Source organism: Crinia signifera, chromosome 4 (assembly GCF_055691185.1).
Source record: "Crinia signifera chromosome 4, ASM5569118v1, whole genome shotgun sequence".
In the NCBI taxonomy this organism is placed as follows: domain Eukaryota; kingdom Metazoa; phylum Chordata; class Amphibia; order Anura; family Myobatrachidae; genus Crinia; species Crinia signifera.
The window spans coordinates 322,835,153-322,857,548 of NC_139220.1; the positions used below are offsets into that span (position 1 = coordinate 322,835,153).

At 53.8% G+C, this 22,396-nt stretch overlaps 1 protein-coding gene across 8 annotated transcripts in view; it reads right to left on the minus strand.

Annotated features, from left to right (window-relative positions):
* Positions 1–22,396, minus strand: part of KDM6B (lysine demethylase 6B) — a 77,208-nt gene that overhangs the window by 36,572 nt on the left and 18,240 nt on the right. For 2 of the 8 annotated variants that reach the window (XM_083185664.1, XM_083185663.1), the window contains exon 1: positions 3,103–3,265. The exons of the other annotated variants lie outside the window; for them this stretch is intronic. The gene's annotated coding sequence lies outside the window, so the exon portion shown is untranslated. Of the gene's footprint in view, positions 1–3,102; positions 3,266–22,396 lie in introns of those variants that run through there. 8 annotated transcript variants of the gene reach the window in all.

Genomic DNA, 22,396 nt, shown 5'->3' on the forward strand with positions numbered 1-22,396 from the left:
GAGGGGTCCTCATGCTGCATGAGGTACTGGCCACTGAAGCAGACATACTCACACTGCACAGCACCCTGTATGATATACCGATCACTTGTACTGTCAACACTGCACTGCACATTAACCTCTTCATAGTATAACAATGTTTGTCACAGGCACCAGGACACAAGTTAGTAGACTCCACAATGCAGGGCCTAATATAGATTGCTCAGGACTCAGAGTCAGAGGAGGAGACGCAGGAGGAGCGGAGCACTTGCTTGTTTGGGGGAGCACAAGGGCACATTGGGAGCCCCCTGTCTCCATCACAGGACACAGCACATGGAATTACACATCAAACCCCCCCCCCCCCCCCCTTACATTGGTGCCTGGATAACACCACACAGGGCGCAGGGACAGCCAACACCCCCTCATTACACACAAACATCATGTACAGCAGCACACATACCCTGCTAGCACCTGTGCAGTGCACCTGCAGTGATGCCTCAGAAACTGCCTTCATTTTACATAGGATTGTATATTATTACAGAGAACCTCATCTAAGGACACTGTTCTCAATTCACTGTACATTCCCACACATCACCCATGTACCCTACTCACTGTATATCCTCTCCTGTCACTGCATCCCCTCCTGTCACTCACTGTACATCCTCTCCTGTCACTGCATAACCTCCTGTCACCCACTGTATATCCTCTCCTGTCACTGCAATCCACTCACTGTATCCCCTCCTGTCACTCACTGTATATCCTCTCCTGTCACTGCAATCCACTCACTGTATATCCTATCCTGTCACTGCAATCCACCCACTGTATCCCCTCCTGTCACTCACTGTACATCCTCTCCTGTCACTGCATAACCTCCTGTCACCCACTGTATATCCTCTCCTGTCACTGCAATCCACTCACTGTATCCCCTCCTGTCACTCACTGTATATCCTCTCCTGTCACTGCAATCCACTCACTGTATATATCTTATCCTGTCACTGCAATCCACCCACTGTATCCCCTCCTGTCACTCACTGTATATCCTCCCATGACACTGCAATCCACTCACTGTTTCCCCTCCTGTCACTCACTGTATATCCTCCCATGGCACTGCAATCCACTCACTGTATCCCCTCCTGTCACTGCTATCCACTCAGTGTATATCCTCCCCAGTCGCTGCACCCAGCCCTGAACCCGACTCACTGTATAGCCTCTCATGTCACGGCACCCCTCATTGTATATCCTCTCCAGTCACTGCACCATACTCACTGTATCCCCTTCTGTCACTCACTGTATATCCTCCCCAGTCACTGCAATCCAGTCACTGTATATCCTCCCCAGTCACTGCAATCCAGTCACTGTATATCCTCCCCAGTCACTCCAATCCAGTCACTGTATATCCTCCCCAGTCACTGCACCCCACTCACTGTATTTTCCCTCCTGCCACTGCAGTCACTCTATCCCCTCCTACCACTGCAGTCACTGTATCCCCTCCTGTCACTGCACACACTGTATCCCCTCCTGTCACTTTGCACATGCCTTTTTATCCCTGTAACCTCTGGTGACTTCTCCTGCCCCTGCACACCATTATTTATTTATATAGTGCTGGCATGTACTACAGCGCTGCACACGGTAAGTAATGTATGCCAGGTATTACACGGCTAGAATATCCACATTTTATGACACAATATAATGGAGAACCCTGCACAAGAAGCTTACAATCCATTTATACCTTCCAGTCCCTCTACCTCACTGATTTAATCTAGCTCTATATAGTGTACACCGGCTACTGCAACCCGGACACTGCATGCACCTTTATATAGCACTGCACTCACTGGGAAACAACAGATAGGAAATATGGGGTGCAAGGGGAATTCACTATAACTGTATACACCTCTGTCCCTGCGCACTGCACTCCAGATAATGCATGTGACCTTGGTCCTGCTACTGCACACAAATCACTGCATGCACTCCTGTCCCAACACACTGAACTCCAGACACTGCATGCACCCCTCTGTCCCTGCAGCCCAGACACTGCATGCACCCCTCTGTCTCTGCAGCCCGGCACCCCTCTGTCCCTGCAGCCCAGACACTGCATGCACCCCCTCTGTCCCTGCAGCCCAGACACTGCATGCACCCCCTCTGTCCCTGCAGCCCAGACACTGCATGCACCCCCTCTGTCCCTGCAGCCCAGGCACTGCATGCAGCCCCTCTGTCCCTGCAGCCCAGGCACTGCATGCAGCCCCCCGGTCCCTGCAGCCCAAGCACTGCATGCTCCCCCTCGGTCCCTGCAGCCCAGACACTGCATGCACCCCCTCTGTCCCTGCAGCCCAAGCACTGCATGCTCCCCCTCTGTCCCTGCAGCCCAGACACTGCATGCACCCTCTCTGTCCCTGCAGCCCAGACACTGCATGTGCCCCCTCTGTCCCTGCAGCCCAGACACTGCATGCACCCCCTCTGTCCCTGCAGCCCAGACACTGCATGCACCCCCTCTGTCCCTGCAGCCCAGACACTGCATGCACCCCCTCTGTCCCTGCAGCCCAGACACTGCATGCACCCCCTCTGTCCCTGCAGCCCAGACACTGCATGGCAGGACACCAATGTCAGACCGGGGGCTAGATCCTGAGAACAGCAGCCATGAAATACAACTCAGTCCACTGTAGAACAGACTTCATAAACTCCCCTCCCCCATGTATCACATGAAATGACCCTATAATACCCCCTCAGCCCCCTCCCCAGTGCGCGCAGCAGCGCCCGCACACTACAGTCCCTTTAAATCAGACACCGGCCATTTAAATCTGCTCCAGTCCCTTTAAATCCCTCCCAGCAGCTGCGGCAGCCCGGTATCCTTCCCACTGCTGCCCCCTTATACAACGGGCACTGTCTGCTCATCCAGCGGGCACTGACCCATAACCCAGCCGGCAATGTCACCACATCCAGCCGGCAATGTCACCCTATTCCAGCCGGCAAAGTCACCTCATCAAGCCGGCAACGTCACCCCATTCCGGCGGGCAATGTTACCCCAATCCAGCCGACACGACTGCATAGGCAGCCGACACTGTCCCCTCTCCCAGTCGGCACTGTCCCCTCGCCCAGCCGGTACTGTCCACGTCCCCATGGGGCAGTTACCTGTATTGCTCCCTAGCAGTGCCCGAACATCCTCCAGCAGCAGCCCCAGCACTAGTCCCAGGTCCGGCAGCGGCTCCTGCAGAGCCCCGAGCTGATCACATATATAATATCTCCCCTCTCCGTCCTCTTCTCTCCAGTCTGTATTCAAACAAAGAAAGCTCAGCTCCCCTCCCCCCAGGTCTGTCTCCCCCTCCCCCCTCCGGAACACCAGCCTCGCTTTCACAGCCCTCTCCCTCCTCCCTCACAGCCCCCCTTCCATCAGCCTGCCTGTCCCTGCTCCTTCCCTGCCCTCTCCCAGCTCATGCACCGGGGACACTGCCCTCCCCCTGCAGGGTGACATAGGGATAGGGGGCTGTCCTGCAGGGTGACACAGGGATATGGGGGCCTGTCCTACTGCAGGGTGACACAGGGATAGGGGGCTGTGACACTGCACTCCCACTGCAGGGTGACACAGGGATAGGGAGCTGTGACTGCACTCCCACTGCAGGGTGACACAGGGATAGGGGGCTGTCCTGCAGGGTGACACAGGGATATGGGGGCCTGTCCTACTGCAGGGTGACACAGGGATAGGGGGCTGTGACACTGCACTCCCACCGGAGGGTGACACAGGGATAGGGGGCTGTGACTGCACTCCCACTGCAGGGTGACACAGGGATAGGGGGCTGTGACACTGCACTCTCACTGCAGGTTGACACAGGGATAGGGGGCTGTGACTGCACTCCCACTGCAGGCTGACACAGGGATAGGGGGCTGTGACTGCACTCCCACTGCAGGGTGACACAGGGATAGGGGGCTGTGACACTTCACTCTCACTGCAGGGTGACAGGGGTAGGGGGCTGTGACACTGCACTCCCACTGCAGGGTGACACAGGGATAGGGGGCTGTGACACTGCACTCCCACTGCAGGGTGACACAGGGATAGGGGGCTGTGACACTGCACTCCCACTGCAGGGTGACACAGGGAGCTTTGACACTGAATGGGTGTGGATCGTATTGTCAACAGTCATTAGGTCTGACTGGGTCGACATGGGTGAAGGTCGACAGGTGTCTATGTCGACATGGGACAATGTCGACATGGGGTTAGGTCGACAGGTTGACATGGGTTTTTTCACAGTTTTTTTACCTGAATGATGACACAGTTGACATGGACACAGTTGGAAGTCAACCGCAGCCCCTCGCAGCGCTTGCTTCGCTCGCAATGCTTCTGGCACGGTGCCTCGCTGCACTCAGCGCGCTTTTATTCTCCCACCACGTCCTAGTGGATGGTAGGGCATGAAATACCGCCTGTCGGCACATGTTGGCTCAAAAACAGTGAAAAAACCCATGTCGACCTAACCCACGTCGACCTAGACACATGTCGACCTTCATCCATGTCGACCTAGAAACCTGTCGACCTAATTGCCTGTCGACCCAACAGTGTTGACCTAAGTCGGCCAAGTGCCACAGGGAGACGGGGGCTGTGACACTGCCCTCCCACTGCCAGGGGGACACAGGGATAGGGGACTGTGACACTAGCCTCCATCTGCAGGGTGACACAGGTATAGAGGGAGAGGCATCACTGCAGGGTGATGCAGGGAGACGGGGGCTGTGACACTACCCTCCCATACCTGTCCACAGACAGAAGGGAGCTATGAGCCTGCCCCTCCCCCTGCAGGGTGACAGACAGAAGGGAGCTATGAGCCTGCCCCTCCCCCTGCAGGGTGACACAGACAGAAGGGAGCTAGGAGCCTGCCCATCCCACTGCAGGGTGACAGACAGAAGGGAGCTGTGAGCCTGCCCCTCCCCCTGCAGGGTGACACAGACAGAAGGGAGCTATGAGCCTGCCCCTCCCCCTGCAGGGTGACACAGACAGAAGGGAGCTATGAGCCTGCCCCTCCCCCTGCAGGGTGACACAGACAGAAGGGAGCTATGAGCCTGTCCCTCCCCCTGCAGGGTGACACAGTCAGAAGGAAACTATGAGCATGCTCCTCCCCCTGCACGGTGACACAGACAGAGTAGAGGTATGAGCCTGCCCCTCCCCCTGCAGGGTGACAGACAGAAGGGAGCTATGAGCCTGCCCCTCCCCCTGCAGGGTGACACATACAGAAGGGAGCTATGAGCCGACCCCTCCCCCTGCAGGGTGACACAGACAGAAGGGAGCTATGAGCCTGCCCCTCCCCCTGCAGGGTGACACAGATAGAAGGGAGCTATGAGCCGACCCCTCCCCCTGCAGGGTGACACATACAGAAGGGAGCTATGAGCCTACCCCTCCCCCTGCAGGGTGACAGACAGAAGGGAGCTATGAGCCTGCCCCTCCCCCTGCAGGGTGACACAGACAGAAGGGAACTATGAGCCTCCCCCTGCAGGGTGACACAGACAGAAGGGAACTATGAGCCTGCCCCTCCCCCTGCAGGGTGACAGACAGAAGGTAGCTATAAGCCTGCCCCTCCCCCTGCAGGGTGACACAGACACAAAGGAATTATGTCCTTACAACCATTGCACACCCCATTGTTGTGCGACCTTTCCACCCGTGCAGCGTGACGCACACAACCTGTCTGGCGTGTAACACACCTGTGTTTGGAGGGTGCGACCCATTAAAGGAGGGAATTAGACTTCAGTGGCGGCAACACCTCCGGAATAAACACAGCCCTGCTTACATTGTACACATGATTACGGCAACCTCACAACAGGTATGTGCACAGGCGTGCACCGAAGGGAACACACAAAGCACATACACCCCTCCCCGCACACAGCTGTGTACAGGTTCTGGCACTGTGCCGCTCCCCTCTATTCTGCTTCTTACATAACATCTGGAGTGTGTCCTCACCTCACCCTGCGCCCCCGTCCCTCCCTCCCTATTACTGACCTCCCCTCCAGAGAGAGAGAGGTGTGAGGGGAGGGGGAGCCTGAGGTGTGCAAGGGGGGAGAGGTGCGGGCACTGGGGGGCGCCCAGATGTGCAGAGAGACCGCGCTACAGCAAGGAGTGAGCTGGGGTTTGCTACAGTCAGTGATCTCACACCTCTGGGTGTAATATATATATATATATATATATATATATATATATATATATATATATATATATATATATATATATATATATATATATATATATATATATATATATATATACACGCTTTCTGCACAGTTACAGCACCAAAATATGTAAGTCGACACCAAAATGCCGAAATGAAACCATTTAGCTTGGATGAAACTTTTGTCAATAGACATTGACAAAAGTTTCATCCAAGCTAAAAGGTCAACATGAAAAAAGGCAACACATGAAAAGGTCGACATAAGTATTTATGGTCATTGTTGACACCCGTCAACATGGACCCCAATTAGATCAACGCTTCGCTCGCCATGCTTTATCGTTCCCACTTGGAGTCCGCATGCATGCTCAGAAAATTAAGAAAAAAAAAGTGAAAAACTCAGGTCTAACTTTTGTTGACGTTGACCTTTTGACCGCGTCGAACTTTGGTCAATGTCTACCCTTTACACATTAATCTTTTGTAAACGTAGACCTTTTGGAAGCATCAACCTATTGTGCGTCGACCTTTTGCGTGTAGACCTATTGACTATCAACAAAGAAGACCAATCAACCGGATACCGTGAAAACCCCAAGGGGCCAATTCATTAAACAGTTCAGGCAGGAGATTCCATATCTCCCAATGCACCAAATCCCAAAACACATTTGCAAGAACTGGTGCCCTCTTCATGCAGTGTTTGTTCTTGATGCCCCACCCGTTCCATGATAGGGATCACGGGGGAGGCGGATCTTCAGAACTGCCACCTACGTGCTGGATCAATCCATATTGGCCTGGCCAGGACTAGGTGGTTGAGCTTAGAAATGCAAGTAGGTTATAGTAAACTGAGTAAAGGGGTTGCACTCAGTTGGTAAGACGGTGGTTGGGATTTGGCTAAGCTACCTGTAGAGTTGGGTTATCAAGGCTGAAGGCTTGGAGGCTGGAGGGAAGTCTTGTTGTATAATGGACTGCACTCCAGCAAGAGGGTGCAGTACAAGAAAAGTCAGGTAATGGGTGCAGGTGCTGGCTACAGGTGGCACTGTCCCAATGGGCAGAGCAGAGGAGTTCAGTTGGGAGATCTTGAAGCGTGTCCTACAACAATCCACGTGTCCTACGACACTCCTTATGGAATCTCGAGGATCTTACCACCGGAAAGCTGAGCAGTTAGAACCCATCACTTGGAAGTCAGTGAGATCCACTTTATGAGCAACTTCTGGAAGCCCACCATGAAAAGTGCATCTGACCAGGCTTAGAGGAGGCAGCAAGTGAGGGCAGGGGCGACATTCGTGCCTGTATTCTAGTCCCACTCAAATGTTTTGCCCATGGATTGTTGGTGGGGTCTCATTATTCATCATGTGCCCAGTAGACTTTGCAAGGTTCAAAGTTTGGAGCTTGCTGACATATCTGAGAGTGTTTATGTTCACAGAGGGCAGTGGAGGTGAAGATAACAGAAAATGGCTTCAACTGATGGAACGAGACCCTGCATGGTCAATATCGATCTTTAGTTTTGAGAAGCCCAAGAGGTGATGACTAAGTGAAGAAGTCATCTGCTAAGTCCTGTAGAAGAGGTGGTAGAGCCAAGATAATAGATGTTTTCCCGATTTACAGCTCCTCATTGCTCCTCCAAAATACATCGCTTATTTTTATCTCGTATCCCCAGAACATGATGAGATATGAACTGTGTTTCAGGGTATGACGAGTAACCTTGGAGAGGAACACGGTGGAACGCGTAAATAAATATACAGCTGACTTCAGAGCGAGATGCAAAAGGTCAACATCTGCAAGATTTGAAGCCCACTGAATAATGTTTGAGAGGAATGTACATGTAAGAGTTTTGACCAAAATGATGGCTTGGACAGATTGTGGTGGGGCTTAATTTGTCCAGATTTAGCATGTATAAATGTTATGAAGCGTGCACTTTGACCTCTACCGGGTGATGCCCACTCAAGCAAGAGAGGGTACGTCGAAGTATGAAGAGGCAAGCGGGCATACTCCCAGGATGTGCCGTTGAAAATCATCATTGGGAAGTCTAAGACCTCCATCCTTCTTTAAAAGGTGCCATGATGTAAGGTCTTGTAGCCTCCTCAACACTAGATAGGAACTAAGAAGGTATACAGCCCAGGAAGGTCAGCAGATATTGCCAAAAGACAGGAGACTATCACATGAAATCTTTGGTAGTCCTACTAAGAAATTGAGTGTATATCGAGCCGGCAGCCTCTTCCAAACTGCCTAAGATCACTAATACCCCTTTCACACCAGAAGAAAATTACCTGGTTAAAGCTTTTCAAAATGGGAATTTTCTGAAAAACCTGGGTTCTTCTTTGGTGTGAAAGGGTCAACACGGGTCTTAAATCCCATCACTCCAACCCTGCTCTTGATTAGGGTCGGCGTGCTGGGATTTGAGACCAGTGTCTCACACCACAGAAAAAACAGGGTTTTTATCAAATTCCCGGGTTGAAAAGCTTTAACCAGGTAATTTGCGGGTGGTGTGAATTGGGGTCAGGCGGCACCCGTCAAATTGACCCGGCACTAAAAAATGACGGGTAATTGCTGTGTGGCCGGTGTGAAAGGGGTCTAAGTAAAAGTTTACTTCACCGGTACCATCAAAGCTAACGGTTCCTTGCAATTGTGCAGCAACCCAGTGGAGTCACCCGCTATACGTTAGGCCACTTCGAACAATAGTTTGATTTTGTACATGGAAGACTTAGCTGCATTGACGTCAGACCATTGACACAGAAGCTTGTGAGGATATTTAGTGTTTGTCTACACAAAGGCTGCATTGATGTGGTCATCCCTTAGATATGGTCGCTTGTTTGCACACTACATTAACCCAACAAGAAATGTAATTGGGTAAAGAACAGGAGGAATACGTCTCATAATTTAAACGACGGCCAGAAGCCCAGTTCCCGAGATACAGCGGAGAAATGACCCTGATTTTCGAGAAGAGTTCCAGCTTTTGGAATCATTTGCCTGTAGACTGTGAGGTTCCTTCAAGGATAACGAAATGTGTGGGTGCATATCATTGTGCGCTATTTATCCTAAATGACCGGCTCGTGATTAGCATGGGGAACACCCACGTCTGGGTTTCTGGAAATGCCAAGAGAAATTCTGGATAATCTGTAACCGAGATTGTCCAGATTATCATGTGGTCAGGTCAAATTGGGGTACATAGGGTGTAATAATGGTACAAACGTACTACTACATAGGGTGTAATAATAGTAAATGGTCACTTGGTTGACTCAATTAAGGTCAACATACAAGGTTGACTATGTCTGTATAGGGTGTATTAGATGTATTATGGCCAGCGGTCAGGACATGTTGGGGTGTAGTGTCCTACGTTTGTCATAGGCAAACGCAGGGGGGTTTCTGGTTGCCCGGAAACCCCCTCCTCTTGGCAAGTGTCTTTAATTATGACAACAATAGCACATGTACAGTATATAAAATGATCAGTAGAGCTGGCACCACATCATGCAGTGTAAGGGACAGAGCAGAGCTGCTGCACATGTCCAGTGTACCAGCTTCTTCTACCACATTTACTGTATGTGTGGATCTGAGCCCTCAAACATCGCAATGGACCAGAGAGCAGCTGCCAGGAGGAAGAGACAGGAGCCTTACTATGAAGTGGGAGATTGTGAGCTTAGAAACTGCAGTACTGGTTCTATTATGTTTATGTGTTTATGTTTAACCTTTTCCTGACCACTTATCTTATTTAAATGTTTGAAACAGCCTTTACTATAAACCATCTGTGCTGTTAAATATTAATACTGTATTCCATACAATATCCAGTGCATAAAAAGACCAATATGCAGGGCTGTTACTTATCGCTCCCCCAGACTCCCGTACTTATTCCAATGCAGAGTGGGAGATTTTGGATTATATTTGGAAACCCCCCTCTAAAAATCTTGCGTTTGCCACTGTCTATATAGGTGTAATAGATAGTATTATGGCTAGCGGTCAGGTCATGTTGGGGGTGTTGTGTCCTATGTCTGAATAGGGTGTAATAGATGTATTATGGCCAGCGGTCAGGTCATGTTGGGGGTGTTGTGTCCTATGTCTGTATAGGGTGTAATAGATGTATTATGGTCAGCGGTCAGGACATATTGGGGTGTAGTGTCCTATGTCTGTATAGGGTGTAATAGATGTATTATGGTCAGCGGTCAGGACATATTGGGGTGTAGTGTCCTATGTCTGTATAGGGTGTAATAGATGTATTATGGTCAGCGGTCAGGACATGTTTGGGTGTAGTGCCCTATGTCTGTATAGGGTGTAATAGATGTATTATGGCCAGTGGTCAGGACATGTTGGGGGTGTACCGCCCTGTGTCTGTATAGGGTGTAATAGATGTATTATGGCCAGTGGTCAGGACATGTTGGGGGTGTAGTGTCCTATGTCTGTATAGGGTGTAATAGATGTATTATGGCCGGTGGTCAGGACATGTCGGGGTGTAGTGTCCTATGTCTGTATAGGGTGTAATAGATGTATTATGGCCAGCGGTAAGGACATGTTGGGGGTGTAGTGTCCTAAGTCTGTATAGGGTGTAATAGATGTATTATGGCCAGCGGTCAGGACATGTTGGGGGTGTAGTGTCCTATGTCTGTATAGGGTGTAATAGATGTATTATGGGCAGCGGTCAGGACATGTTGGGGGTGTAGTGTCCTATGTCTGTATAGGGTGTAATAGATGTATTATGGCCAGTGGTCAGGACATGTTGGGGGTGTAGTGTCCTATGTCTGTATAGGGTGTAATAGATGTATTATGGCCAGCGGTCAGGACATGTTGGGGTGTAGTGTCCTATGTCTGTATAGGGTGTAATAGATGTATTATGGCCAGCGGTCAGGACATGTTGGGGTGTAGTGTCCTATGTCTGTATAGGGTGTAATAGATGTATTATGGGCAGCGGTCAGGACATGTTGGGGGTGTAGTGTCCTATGTCTGTATAGGGTGTAATAGATGTATTATGGCCAGTGGTCAGGACATGTTGGGGGTGTAGTGTCCTATGTCTGTATATGGTGTAATAGATGTATTATGGCCAGCGGTCAGGACATGTTGGGGTGTAGTGTCCTATGTCTGTATAGGGTGTAATAGATGTATTATGGCCAGCGGTCAGGACATGTTGGGGTGTAGTGTCCTATGTCTGTATAGGGTGTAATAGATGTATTATGGCCGGCGGTCAGGACATGTTGGGGTGTAGTGTCCTATGTCTGTATAGGGTGTAATAGATGTATTATGGCCAGCGGTCAGGACATGTTGGGATGTAGTTTCCTATGTCTGTATAGGGTGTAATAGATGTATTATGGCCGGTGGTCAGGACATGTTGGGGTGTAGTGTCCTATGTCTGTATAGGGTGTAATAGATGTATTGTGGTCAGTGGTCAGGACATGTTGGGGTGTAGTGTCCTATGTCTGTATAGGGTGTAATAGATGTATTATGGCCGGCGGTCAGGACATGTTGGGGGTGTACCGCCCTGTGTCTGTATAGGGTGTAATAGATGTATTATGGCCAGCGGTCAGGACATGTTGGGGGTGTAGTGTCCTATGTCTGTATAGGGTGTAATAGATGTATTATGGCCGGCGGTCAGGACATGTTGGGGGTGTAGTGTCCTATGTCTGTATATGGTGTAACAGATGTATTCTGGTCAGTGGTCAGGACATGTTGGGGGTGTAGTGTCCTATGTCTGTATAGGGTGTAATAGATGTATTATGGTCAGTGGTCAGTACATGTTGGGGGTGTAGTGTCCTATGTCTGTGTAGGGTGTAATAGATGTATTATGGCCAGCGGTCAGGACATGTTGGGGGTGTAGTGTCCTATGTCTGTATATGGTGTAACAGATGTATTATGGTCAGTGGTCAGGACATGTTGGGGTGTAGTGTCCTATGTCTGTATATGGTGTAATAGATGTATTATGGCCAGCGGTCAGGACATGTTGGGGTGTAGTGTCCTATGTCTGTATAGGGTGTAATAGATGTATTATGGCCAGCGGTCAGGACATGTTGGGGTGTAGTGTCCTATGTCTGTATAGGGTGTAATAGATGTATTATGGTCAGGTCATGTTGGGGTGTAGTGTCCTATGTCTGTATAGGGTGTAATAGATGTATTATGGCCAGTAGTCAGGACATGTTGGGGTGTAGTGTCCTATGTCTGTATAGGGTGTAATAGATGTATTACGGCCGGTGGTCAGGACATGTTGAGGTGTAGTGTCCTATGTCTGTATATGGTGTAATAGATGTATTATGGCCAGCGGTCAGGACATGTTGGGGTGTAGTGTCCTATGTCTGTATAGGGTGTAATAGATGTATTATGGCCGGCGGTCAGGAGATGTTGGGAGTGTAGTATCCTATGTCTGTATAGGGTGTAATAGATGTATTATGGCCAGCGGTCAGGACATGTTGGGGTGTAGTGTCCTATGTCTGTATAGGGTGTAATAGATGTATTATGGCCAGTGGTCAGGACATGTTGGGGGTGTAGTGTCCTATGTCTGTATAGGGTGTAATAGATGTATTATGGCCAGCGGTCAGGACATGTTGGGGTTGTAGTGTCCTATGTCTGTATAGGGTGTAATAGATGTATTATGGCCGGCGGTCAGGACATGTTGGGGTGTAGTGTCCTATGTCTGTATATGGTGTAATAGATGTATTATGGCCAGCGGTCAGGACATGTTGGGGGTGTAGTGTCCTATGTCTGTATAGGGTGTAATAGATGTATTATGGCCGGCGGTCAGGACATGTTGGGGGTGTAGTGTCCTATGTCTGTATAGGGTGTAATAGATGTATTATGGCCGGCGGTCAGGACATGTTGGGGTGTAGTGTCCTATGTCTGTATAGGGTGTAATAGATGTATTATAGCCAGCGCACAGGACATGTTGGGGTGTAGTGTCCTATGTCTGTATAGGGTGTAATAGATGTATTATGGCCAGTGGTCAGGACATGTTGGGGGTGTACCGCCCTGTGTCTGTATAGGGTGTAATAGATGTATTATGGCCAGTGGTTAGGACATGTTGGGGGTGTACCGCCCTGTGTCTGTATAGGGTGTACGATGTCATAAGGATGCCGCTGTTTGTGGAACTTCCAGAACTTGGTGAATGTAGTTGCTGGGTGAGGGGAAGGGAAGTGACGGGTTTCCATCTCCATTGGGGTTTGTTTCTCGCCCTGAATGGGCGACCACAACATGTGCCATATATATGTTGTAACGGTGCGCAGGTGGGAGCCGGCAGCAGGAAGCCGCTTGCGTGTGGCGGGCACATGTACATAGATGTGGAAACACAGAACACAGGTGGGGAGCTCAGCCGCATGATAGTATATTGCCATTTTTCCTATCAAAACAATTCAGAACCAGATGAAGCCTTCTGTGAGCTGGGGGGGGGGGGGGGGGTAGGCACTCACTGTTAGCCATGCCTAGGACTCTGTTGCCTATACTGCAGCAGTGCCAGGAATGCAGTATTGTACAGCGGTCACCGACGGGAGTCAATTCACCGGTGCCGCCCTCGGCATGCGGTTGGTGACACTGTGATTGCAGGTCTAGCCAGTGCGCCACAACTAGGCCGCAGTAAAAGACCAAGAAGGAACCTGCAAGAAGGAACCTAAGCAGCTGATGGTGTAACTGGTGGACGGATACCGGCAGAAGCGGCAGAAGCTCTGGGGAGGACAGTGGGCATTACTACTAGTGACTAATAAAAATGACTTTTCCCAGTGTTTTGGGGGTTCCCCTCCATTAGACTGGTAGACATGGCTAGTGGTGGCACAAGTAAGACCCTCCGAGCTGACTGGTGACCGGGCACAGGGCACCAAAGTTACTGCTGCCACGTTACTGGGCATTACTACCAAAGGACAGATGTACTACAGGAGTCACCCCGAGACAAAGTACTGAGGGAAGAGGCTCTGAGCTAATATATGAGGACACTGTGGGGCTATAAGCTGGTATCTGAGGACAGGAGGGGGCTATAAGCTGGTATCTGAGGACAGGAGGGGGCTATAAGCTGGTATCTGAGGACAGGAGGGGGCTATAAGCTGGTATAGGAGGACTGGAGGGGGCTATAGGCTGGTATATGAGGACAGGAGGGGGCTATAGGCTGGTATATGAGGACAGGAGGGTGCTATAGGCTGGTATATGAGGACAGGAGGGGGCTATAAGCTGGTATCTGAGGACAGGAGGGGGCTATAAGCTGGTATAGGAGGACAGGAGGGGGCTATAATCTGGTATATGAGGACTGGAGGGGGCTATAAACTGGTATATGAGGACTGGACGGGGCTATAAACTGGTATATGAGGACAGGAGGGGGCTATAAGCTGGTATATGAGGACAGGAGGGGGCTATAGGCTGGTATATGAGGACAGGAGGGGGCTATAGGCTGGTATATGAGGACAGGAGGGGGCTATAGGCTGGTATATGAGGACAGGAGGGTGCTATAGGCTAGTATATGAGGACAGGAGGGGCTATAGGCTGGTATATGAGGACAGGAGGGGCTATAAGCTGGTATATGAGGACAGGAGGGGCTATAAGCTGGTATACAAGGACAGGATGGGGCTATAAGCTGGTATATGAGGACACAAGGGGGCTATAAGCTGGTATACGAGGACAGGAGGGGGCTATAAACTGGTATACAAGGACAGGAGGGGGCTATAATCTGGTATACGAGGACAGGAGGGGGCTATAAGCTGGTATACAAGGACAGGAGGGGGCTATAAGCTGGTATATGAGGACAGGAGGGGGCTATAAGCTGGTATACAAGGACAGGAGGGGGCTATAAGCTGGTATATGAGGACAGGAGGGGGCTATAGGCTGGGATATGAGGACAGGAGGGGGCTATAAGCTGGTATATGAGGACAGGTTGGGGCTATAAGCTGGTATATGAGGACAGTCTTGGGCTTTAAGCTGGTATATGAGGACAGGAGGGGGCTATAAGCTGGTATATGAGGACAGGAGGGGGCTATAAGCTGGTATATGAGGACAGGAGGGGCTATAAGCTGGTATATGAGGACAGGAGGGGGCTATAAACTGGTATATGAGGACAGGATGGGGCTATAAGCTGGTATACAAGGACAGGATGGGGCTATAAACTGGTATATGAGGACACAAGGGGGCTATAAGCTGGTATACAAGGACAGGAGGGGGCTATAAGCTAGTATACAAGGACAGGAGGGGGCTATAAGCTGGTATATGAGGACAGGATGGGGCTATAAGCTGGTATATGAGGACAGGAGGGGGCTATAAGCTGGGATATGAGGACAGGATGGGGCTATAAACTGGTATATGAGGACAGGAGGGGGCTATAAGCTGGAATATGAGGACAGGATGGGGCTATAAACTGGGATATGAGGACAGGATGGGGCTATAAGATGGTATATGAGGACAGGAGGGGGCTATAAGCTGGTATATGAGGACAGGAGGGGGCTATAAACTGGGATATGAGGACAGGATGGGGCTATAAACTGGGATATGAGGACAGGATGGGGCTATAAGATGGTATATGAGGACAGGAGGGGGCTATAAGCTGGTATATGAGGACAGGAGGGGGCTATAAGCTGGTATATGAGGACAGGAGGGGGCTATAGGCTGGGATATGAGGACTGGAGGGGGCTATAAGATGGTATATAAGGACAGGAGGGGGCTATAATCTGGTATATGAGGACAGGAGAGGGCTATAAGCTGGGATATGAGGACAGTAGGGGCTATAAACTGGGATATGAGGACACGATGGGGCGCCAAGGATGAGTGGGATTCTGAGCTACTTTATAAGGGCACAAATGAGGGGGGCTCTGCGGATTGAGTCAGAGGAGCATGTCTGAGGGGGCTCTGGGTAACATATTGCCAATTGGGGGCTTACAGTGGGTTATATCATGAACTGGGGGCACTGCTGTCTGGTATATTATATCTCAGATGCCAGATGTACTAAGCTCAAAAAGTGATTAAATGGAGAGTGATAATCCACCAGCCAATCAGCTCCTAACTGCCATTTCACAGGCTGGGTTTGAAAAATGACAGGTACAGATGGAGCGCCAGTCAGGGGCTGCAGAGTGCATCGGGGAGCTGACGGAGGGTGGTGACGGGCTCCGACAGAACCGGGGCGCGCGAGAACCCGAAGGCCTGCCAAGGGAATTCGGATGCACACGGCCTGGCCTCAGAACGCCCTCAGTAATAATGAGATTATTACTGAGGGGAGATTGCTGGTGCAGACTGCAGAGCGTTCCTCAGACAGGGCTGCAGGAACATATGGCGCCCCCCCCCCCATTAAACGTGCACAGTCACACATGCACGCCCCTTTGCTATCTGGCATGCTGCAGACAGGCCTGAGCACAGCCATTGATGCAGGATATGAATTAGAGACATGTCATTGGGCAGGGCCTCTCATCTCCTCACACAGAAATAATAATAAATATATTTATGTATACATTCACAGCCTCCCAATCCTTCCTAGCAACAGTGCCCCCAGCTGTCCTCCCATTGGCCACCATCCCAGTGATGTCACCCATCCCAGGCCTACGCCGATTGGCAAACCAGGCTGGATTCCAGAGCCCTAGTAGCCACGGTAACAAGGGGAAGCGTTGCCCAGGCTACAGGGGATCCCGCCTCCCTGGTCAGGGAGAGCCAATCAGAGCTCAGAGGTTAACCAGCGCTGTGCTGGGAGCAGTGTGAAGGCCGAGCATGGAAAGCTGGAAGTGAATTTGCAGCCATAAGGAGCAGTAATCCCTCCGGGAACTTGTTGCAGGGCAGAATGTCAGGATAAACCAAGTTGGAGTCAGTTAGTTGCATGCAGCCATTTTGACTGTTTGTGAGTTCTCGCAGTCTATGGCCGGTATTCTACATGTGCCGAGAATTCCTGACAGGGGAAATATCCGACAGCATTGAAGGGTGCAAAATCCAACTCTTTTAAAGTCTGATTTGTTTTGTCGGAAACGACCGTGGATTGTCGAATTCGCAGCCGTTTTCGACAATTTGTGGACGACACTCGGTACATTGAATACTGACGGTCTATATACTGTCGAAAATGACCGGGATTCCGACAGTCCGAATCCTATACGGAATACCCCCTTATAGGGTAAATGTCATAGGGTGCGAGTAGCCAGACACGCGGGAGTTCTTTTAGGAATGGACATATTTTATAAAGCGTCAATTATATATATATATATATATATATATATATATATATATATATATATATATATATATATGTCATAAACCAACCAATTAATGTAGTGTCCTAAGGGCCTGATTTATCATAGTAAACTGCTGCTAACCATAACAATGCAAATACAGGCAGAGGTGCATACCACCCCCTTCTTGCACACCACCCCCTTCGTGCACACCACCCCCTGCCTGCACACCACCCCCTGCCTACACACCACCCCCTGCCTACACACCAACCCCTGCCTACACACCACCCACTGCCTGCACACCACCCACTGCCTGCACACCACCCACTGCCTGCACACCACCCCCTGCCTGCACACCACCCCCTGCCTGCACACCTCCACCTGCCTGCACACCACCCCCTGCCTGCACACCACCCCCTGCCTGCACACCACCTCCTGCCTGCACACCACCTCCTGCCTGCACACCACCCCCTGCCTGCACACCACCCCCTGCCTGCACACCACCTCCTGCCTGCACACCCCCTCCTGCCTGCACACCACCCCCTGCCTGCACACCACCCCCTGCCTGCACACCACCCCCTGCCTACACACCTCCACCTGCCTGCACACCTCCACCTGCCTGCACACCACCCCCCCCCTGCACACCACCCCCCCTGCATACCACCCACTGCCTGCACACCACCCCCTTCCTGCACACCACCCCCTGTCTGCACACCACCTCCTGCCTGCACAGCACCTCCTGCCTACACACCACCCCCTGCCTGCACACCACCCACTGCCTACACACCACCCCCTGTCTGCACACCACCTCCTGCCTGCACAGCACCTCCTGCCTGCATACCATCCCCTGCCTACACAACACCCCCTGCCTGCACACCATCCACTGCCTGCACACCACCCCCTTCCTGCACACCACCCCCTGTCTGCACACCACCTCCTGCCTGCACAGCACCTCCTGCCTGCATACCATCCCCTGCCTACACACCACCCCCTGCCTACACACCACCCACTGCCTGCACACCACCCACTGCCTGCACACCACCTCCTGCCTGTACACCACCCACTGCCTGCACACCACCCCATGCCTGCACACCACCCCATTCCTGCACACCACCCCATGCCTGCACACCACCCCCTGCCTGTACACCACCCCCTGCCTGTACACCACCCCCTTCCTGCACACCACCCCCTGCCTGCACACCACCCCCTGCCTACACACCTCGACCTGCCTGCACACCACCCCCCTCCTGCACACCACCCCCTTCCTGCACACCACCCCCTGCCTGCACACCACCCCCTGCCTGCACACCACCCCCTGCCTGCACACCACCCCTGCCTGCACACCACCCCCTGCCTGCACACCACCCCCTGCCTGCCTACTACCTCCTGCCTGCACACCACCCCCTGCCTACAAACCACCCACTGCCTGCCTACCACCTCCTGCCTGCATACCACCCCATACCTGCACACCACCCCCTGCCTGCACACCACCCCCTGCTTTTATATAATCCCCTGCTTGTATATCATCCCCTGCCTGCATACCACCCACTGCCTGCCCACCACCTCCTGCCTGCATACCACCCCCTGCCTGCATACCACCTCCTGCCTGCACACCACCCCCTGCCTGCACACCACCCACTGCCTGCACACCACCCACTGCCTGCACACCACCCACTGCCTGCACACCACCCCCTGCTTGTATATCATCCCCTGCCTGCACCCCCCCTGCCTGCACACCACCTCCTGCCTGCACACCACCCCCTGCCTTCACACCACCCCCTACCCGCACACCACCCCCTGCCTGCACACTCCCCCTGCCTGCACACCACCCACTGCCTGCACACCACCCCCTGCCTGCACACCACCCACTGCCTGCACACCACCCACTGCCTGCACACCACCCCCTGCTTGTATATCATACCCTGCCTGCACCCCCCCCCCCTGCCTGCATACCACCTCCTGCCTGCACACCACCCCCTGCCTGCATACCACCCCCTGCCTGCACACCACCCACTGCCTGCACACCACCCACTGCCTGCACACCACCCCCTGCTTGTATATCATCCCCTGCCTGCACCCCCCACCCTGCCTGCACACCACCCCCTGCCCGCACACCACCCCCTACCCGCACACCACCCCCTGCCTTCACACCACCCCCTACCCGCACACCACCCACTGCCTGCACACCACCCCCTGCCTGCACACCACCCCCTGCCTGCACACCACCCCCTGCTTGTATACCACCCACTGCCTGCACACCACCCCCTGCCTGCACACCACCTCCTGTCTGCACACCACCCGCTGCCTGCACATCACCCTGTGCCTGCATACCACTTCATACCTGCCCACCACCTCCTGCCTGCCCACCACCCCCTGCCTGCATACCACCCCTTGCCTGTTTACCACCCCCTGCCTGCATATCACCCCCTTCCTGCCTAACACTCCCTGCCTGCCCACCACCCCCTGCCTGCACACCACCCCCTGTCTGCACACCACCCCCTGCCTGCCTAACACTCCCATCCTGCCCACCACCTCCTGCCTGCACACCACCCCCTGCCTGCATACCACCCCCTGCCTGCCTAACACTCCCTGCCTGCCCACCACCCCCTGCCTGCACACCACCCCCTGCCTGCCTAACACTCCCATCCTGCCCACCACCTCCTGCCTGCACACCACCCCCTGCCTGCATACCACCCCTGCCTGCACACCACCCCCTGCCTGCACACCACCCCCTGCCTGCACACCACCCCCTGCCTGCACACCACCTCCTGCTTGTATTTCATCCCCTGCTTGTATATCATCCCCTGCCTGCACACCACCCACTGCCTGCACACTACCCCCTGCTTGTATATCATCCCCTGCCTGCACACTCCCCCTGTCTGCACACCACCTACTGCCTGCACACCACCCCCTTCCCGCACACCACCCCCTGCCTGCATACCCCTCCTGCCTGCACACTCCCCCTGCCTGAACACCACCCACTGCCTGAACACCACCCACTGCCTGCACACCACCCCCTGCCTGCACACCACCCCCTGCATTCACATCACCCCCTGCCTGTACACCTCTCCTGCCTGCACACTCCCCCTGCCTGAACACCACCCCCTGCCTGCACACCACCCCCTGCCTGCACACCACCCACTGCCTGCATACCACCTCATGCCTGCCCACCACCTCCTGCCTGCACACCACCCCCTGCCTGCTTACCACCTCCTGCCTGCATATCACCCCTGCCTGCCCACCACCTCCTGCCTGCCTAACACTCCCTGCCTGCCCACCACCCCCTGTCTGCATACCACCCCCTGCCTGCCTAACAATCCCTGCCTGCCCACCACCTCCTGCCTGCATACCACCCCCTGCCTGCACACCACCCACTGCCTGCACACCACCCCCTGCCTGCACACCACCCCCTGCTTGTATATCATCCCCTGCCTGCACACCACCCACTGCCTGCACACTACCCCCTGCTTGTATATCGTCCCCTGCCTGCACATCCCCCCTGTCTGCACACCACCTACTGCCTGCACACCACCCCCTGCCTGCACACCACCCCCTACCTGCACACTCCCCCCTGCCTGCACCCCCCCCACTGCCTGAACACCACCCACTGCCTGCACACCACCCCCTGCCTGCACACCACCCCCCTGCTTGTATACCACCCACTGCCTGCACACCACCCACTGCCTGGACACCACCCCCTGCCTGCACACCACCCCAAGCCTGCACACCACCCCAAGCCTGCACACCACCCCTGCCTGCATATCACCCTCTGCCTGTATACCTCCTCCTGCCTGCCCACCACCTCCTGCCTGCACACCACCCCCTGCCTGCTTACCACCTCCTGCCTGCATATCACCCCCTGCCTGCCCACCACCTCCTGCCTGCCTAACACTCCCTGCCTGCCCACCAGCCCCTGCATGCACACCAGCCCCTGCATGCATACCACCCCCTGCCTGCCTAACACTCCCTGCCTGCACACCACCCCTGCCTGCCCACCACCACTGCCTGTCTACCACCTCCTGCCTGCACACCACCTCCTACCTGCACACCACCTCCTACCTGCACACCACCCCCTGCCTACACACCACCTCCTGCCTACACACCACCTCCTGCCTTCACACCACTTCCTGCCTGCCTACACACCACCCCCTGTCTACCATGACCCCCTTCCTACATAGCACACCCTGCCTGCCTACCACACCCTTCCTACACACCACTCCCTGTCTACACACCACCCCCTGCCTGCACACCACCCACTGCCTGCACACCACCCCCTGCCTGCACACCACCCCCTGCCTGCACACCACCTACCTGCCAACCACCCCCTGCCTGCCTTCCACCCCCTTCCTACACACCCCCCTGCCTGCACATCACCCCCTTCCTACACACACCCCTGCCTGCACACCACCCCCTGCCTACATACCACCCCTGCTGGCTTACCACCTCCTGCCTGCATATCACCCCCTGCCTGCATACTACCTCCTGCCTGCCCACCACCTCCTGCCTGCCTAACACTCCCTGTCTACCCACCACCTCCTGCCTGCCTAACACTCCCTGTCTACCCACCACCCCCTGTCTGCACACCACCCCCTGCCTATACACCACGCCCTACTTGCCTACCACCCCTGCCTGCACACCACCCACTACCCACTACCTACATACCACCCCCTGCCGGCTTACCACCTCCTGCCTGCATATCACCCCCTGCCTGCATACCACCCCCTGCCTACCACCTCCTGCCTGCATACCACCCCCTGCCTGCCTAACACTCCCTGCCTACACACCACGCCCTGCTTGCCTACCACCCCCTGCCTACACACCACCCCCTGCCTGCCCACCACCCCCTGCCTGCACACCACCCACTGCCTGCACACCACCTGTCTACCATAACCCCCTGCCTACATAGCACACCCTGCCTGCCCTACCACACCCTTCCTAGACACCACTCCCTGCCTACACACCACCCCCTGCCTGCACACCACCCCCTGCCTGCACACCACCCCCTGCCTACACACCACCTACCTGCCAACCACCCCCTGCCTGCCTTCCACCCCCTTCCTACACACCCCCCCCTGCCTACACACCACCAACCTGCCAACCACCCCCTGCCTGCCTTCCACCCCCTTCCTACACACCCCCCTGTCTGCACATCACCCCCTGCCTGCCTTCCACCCCCTGCCTACATACCACCCCCTGCTGGCTTAC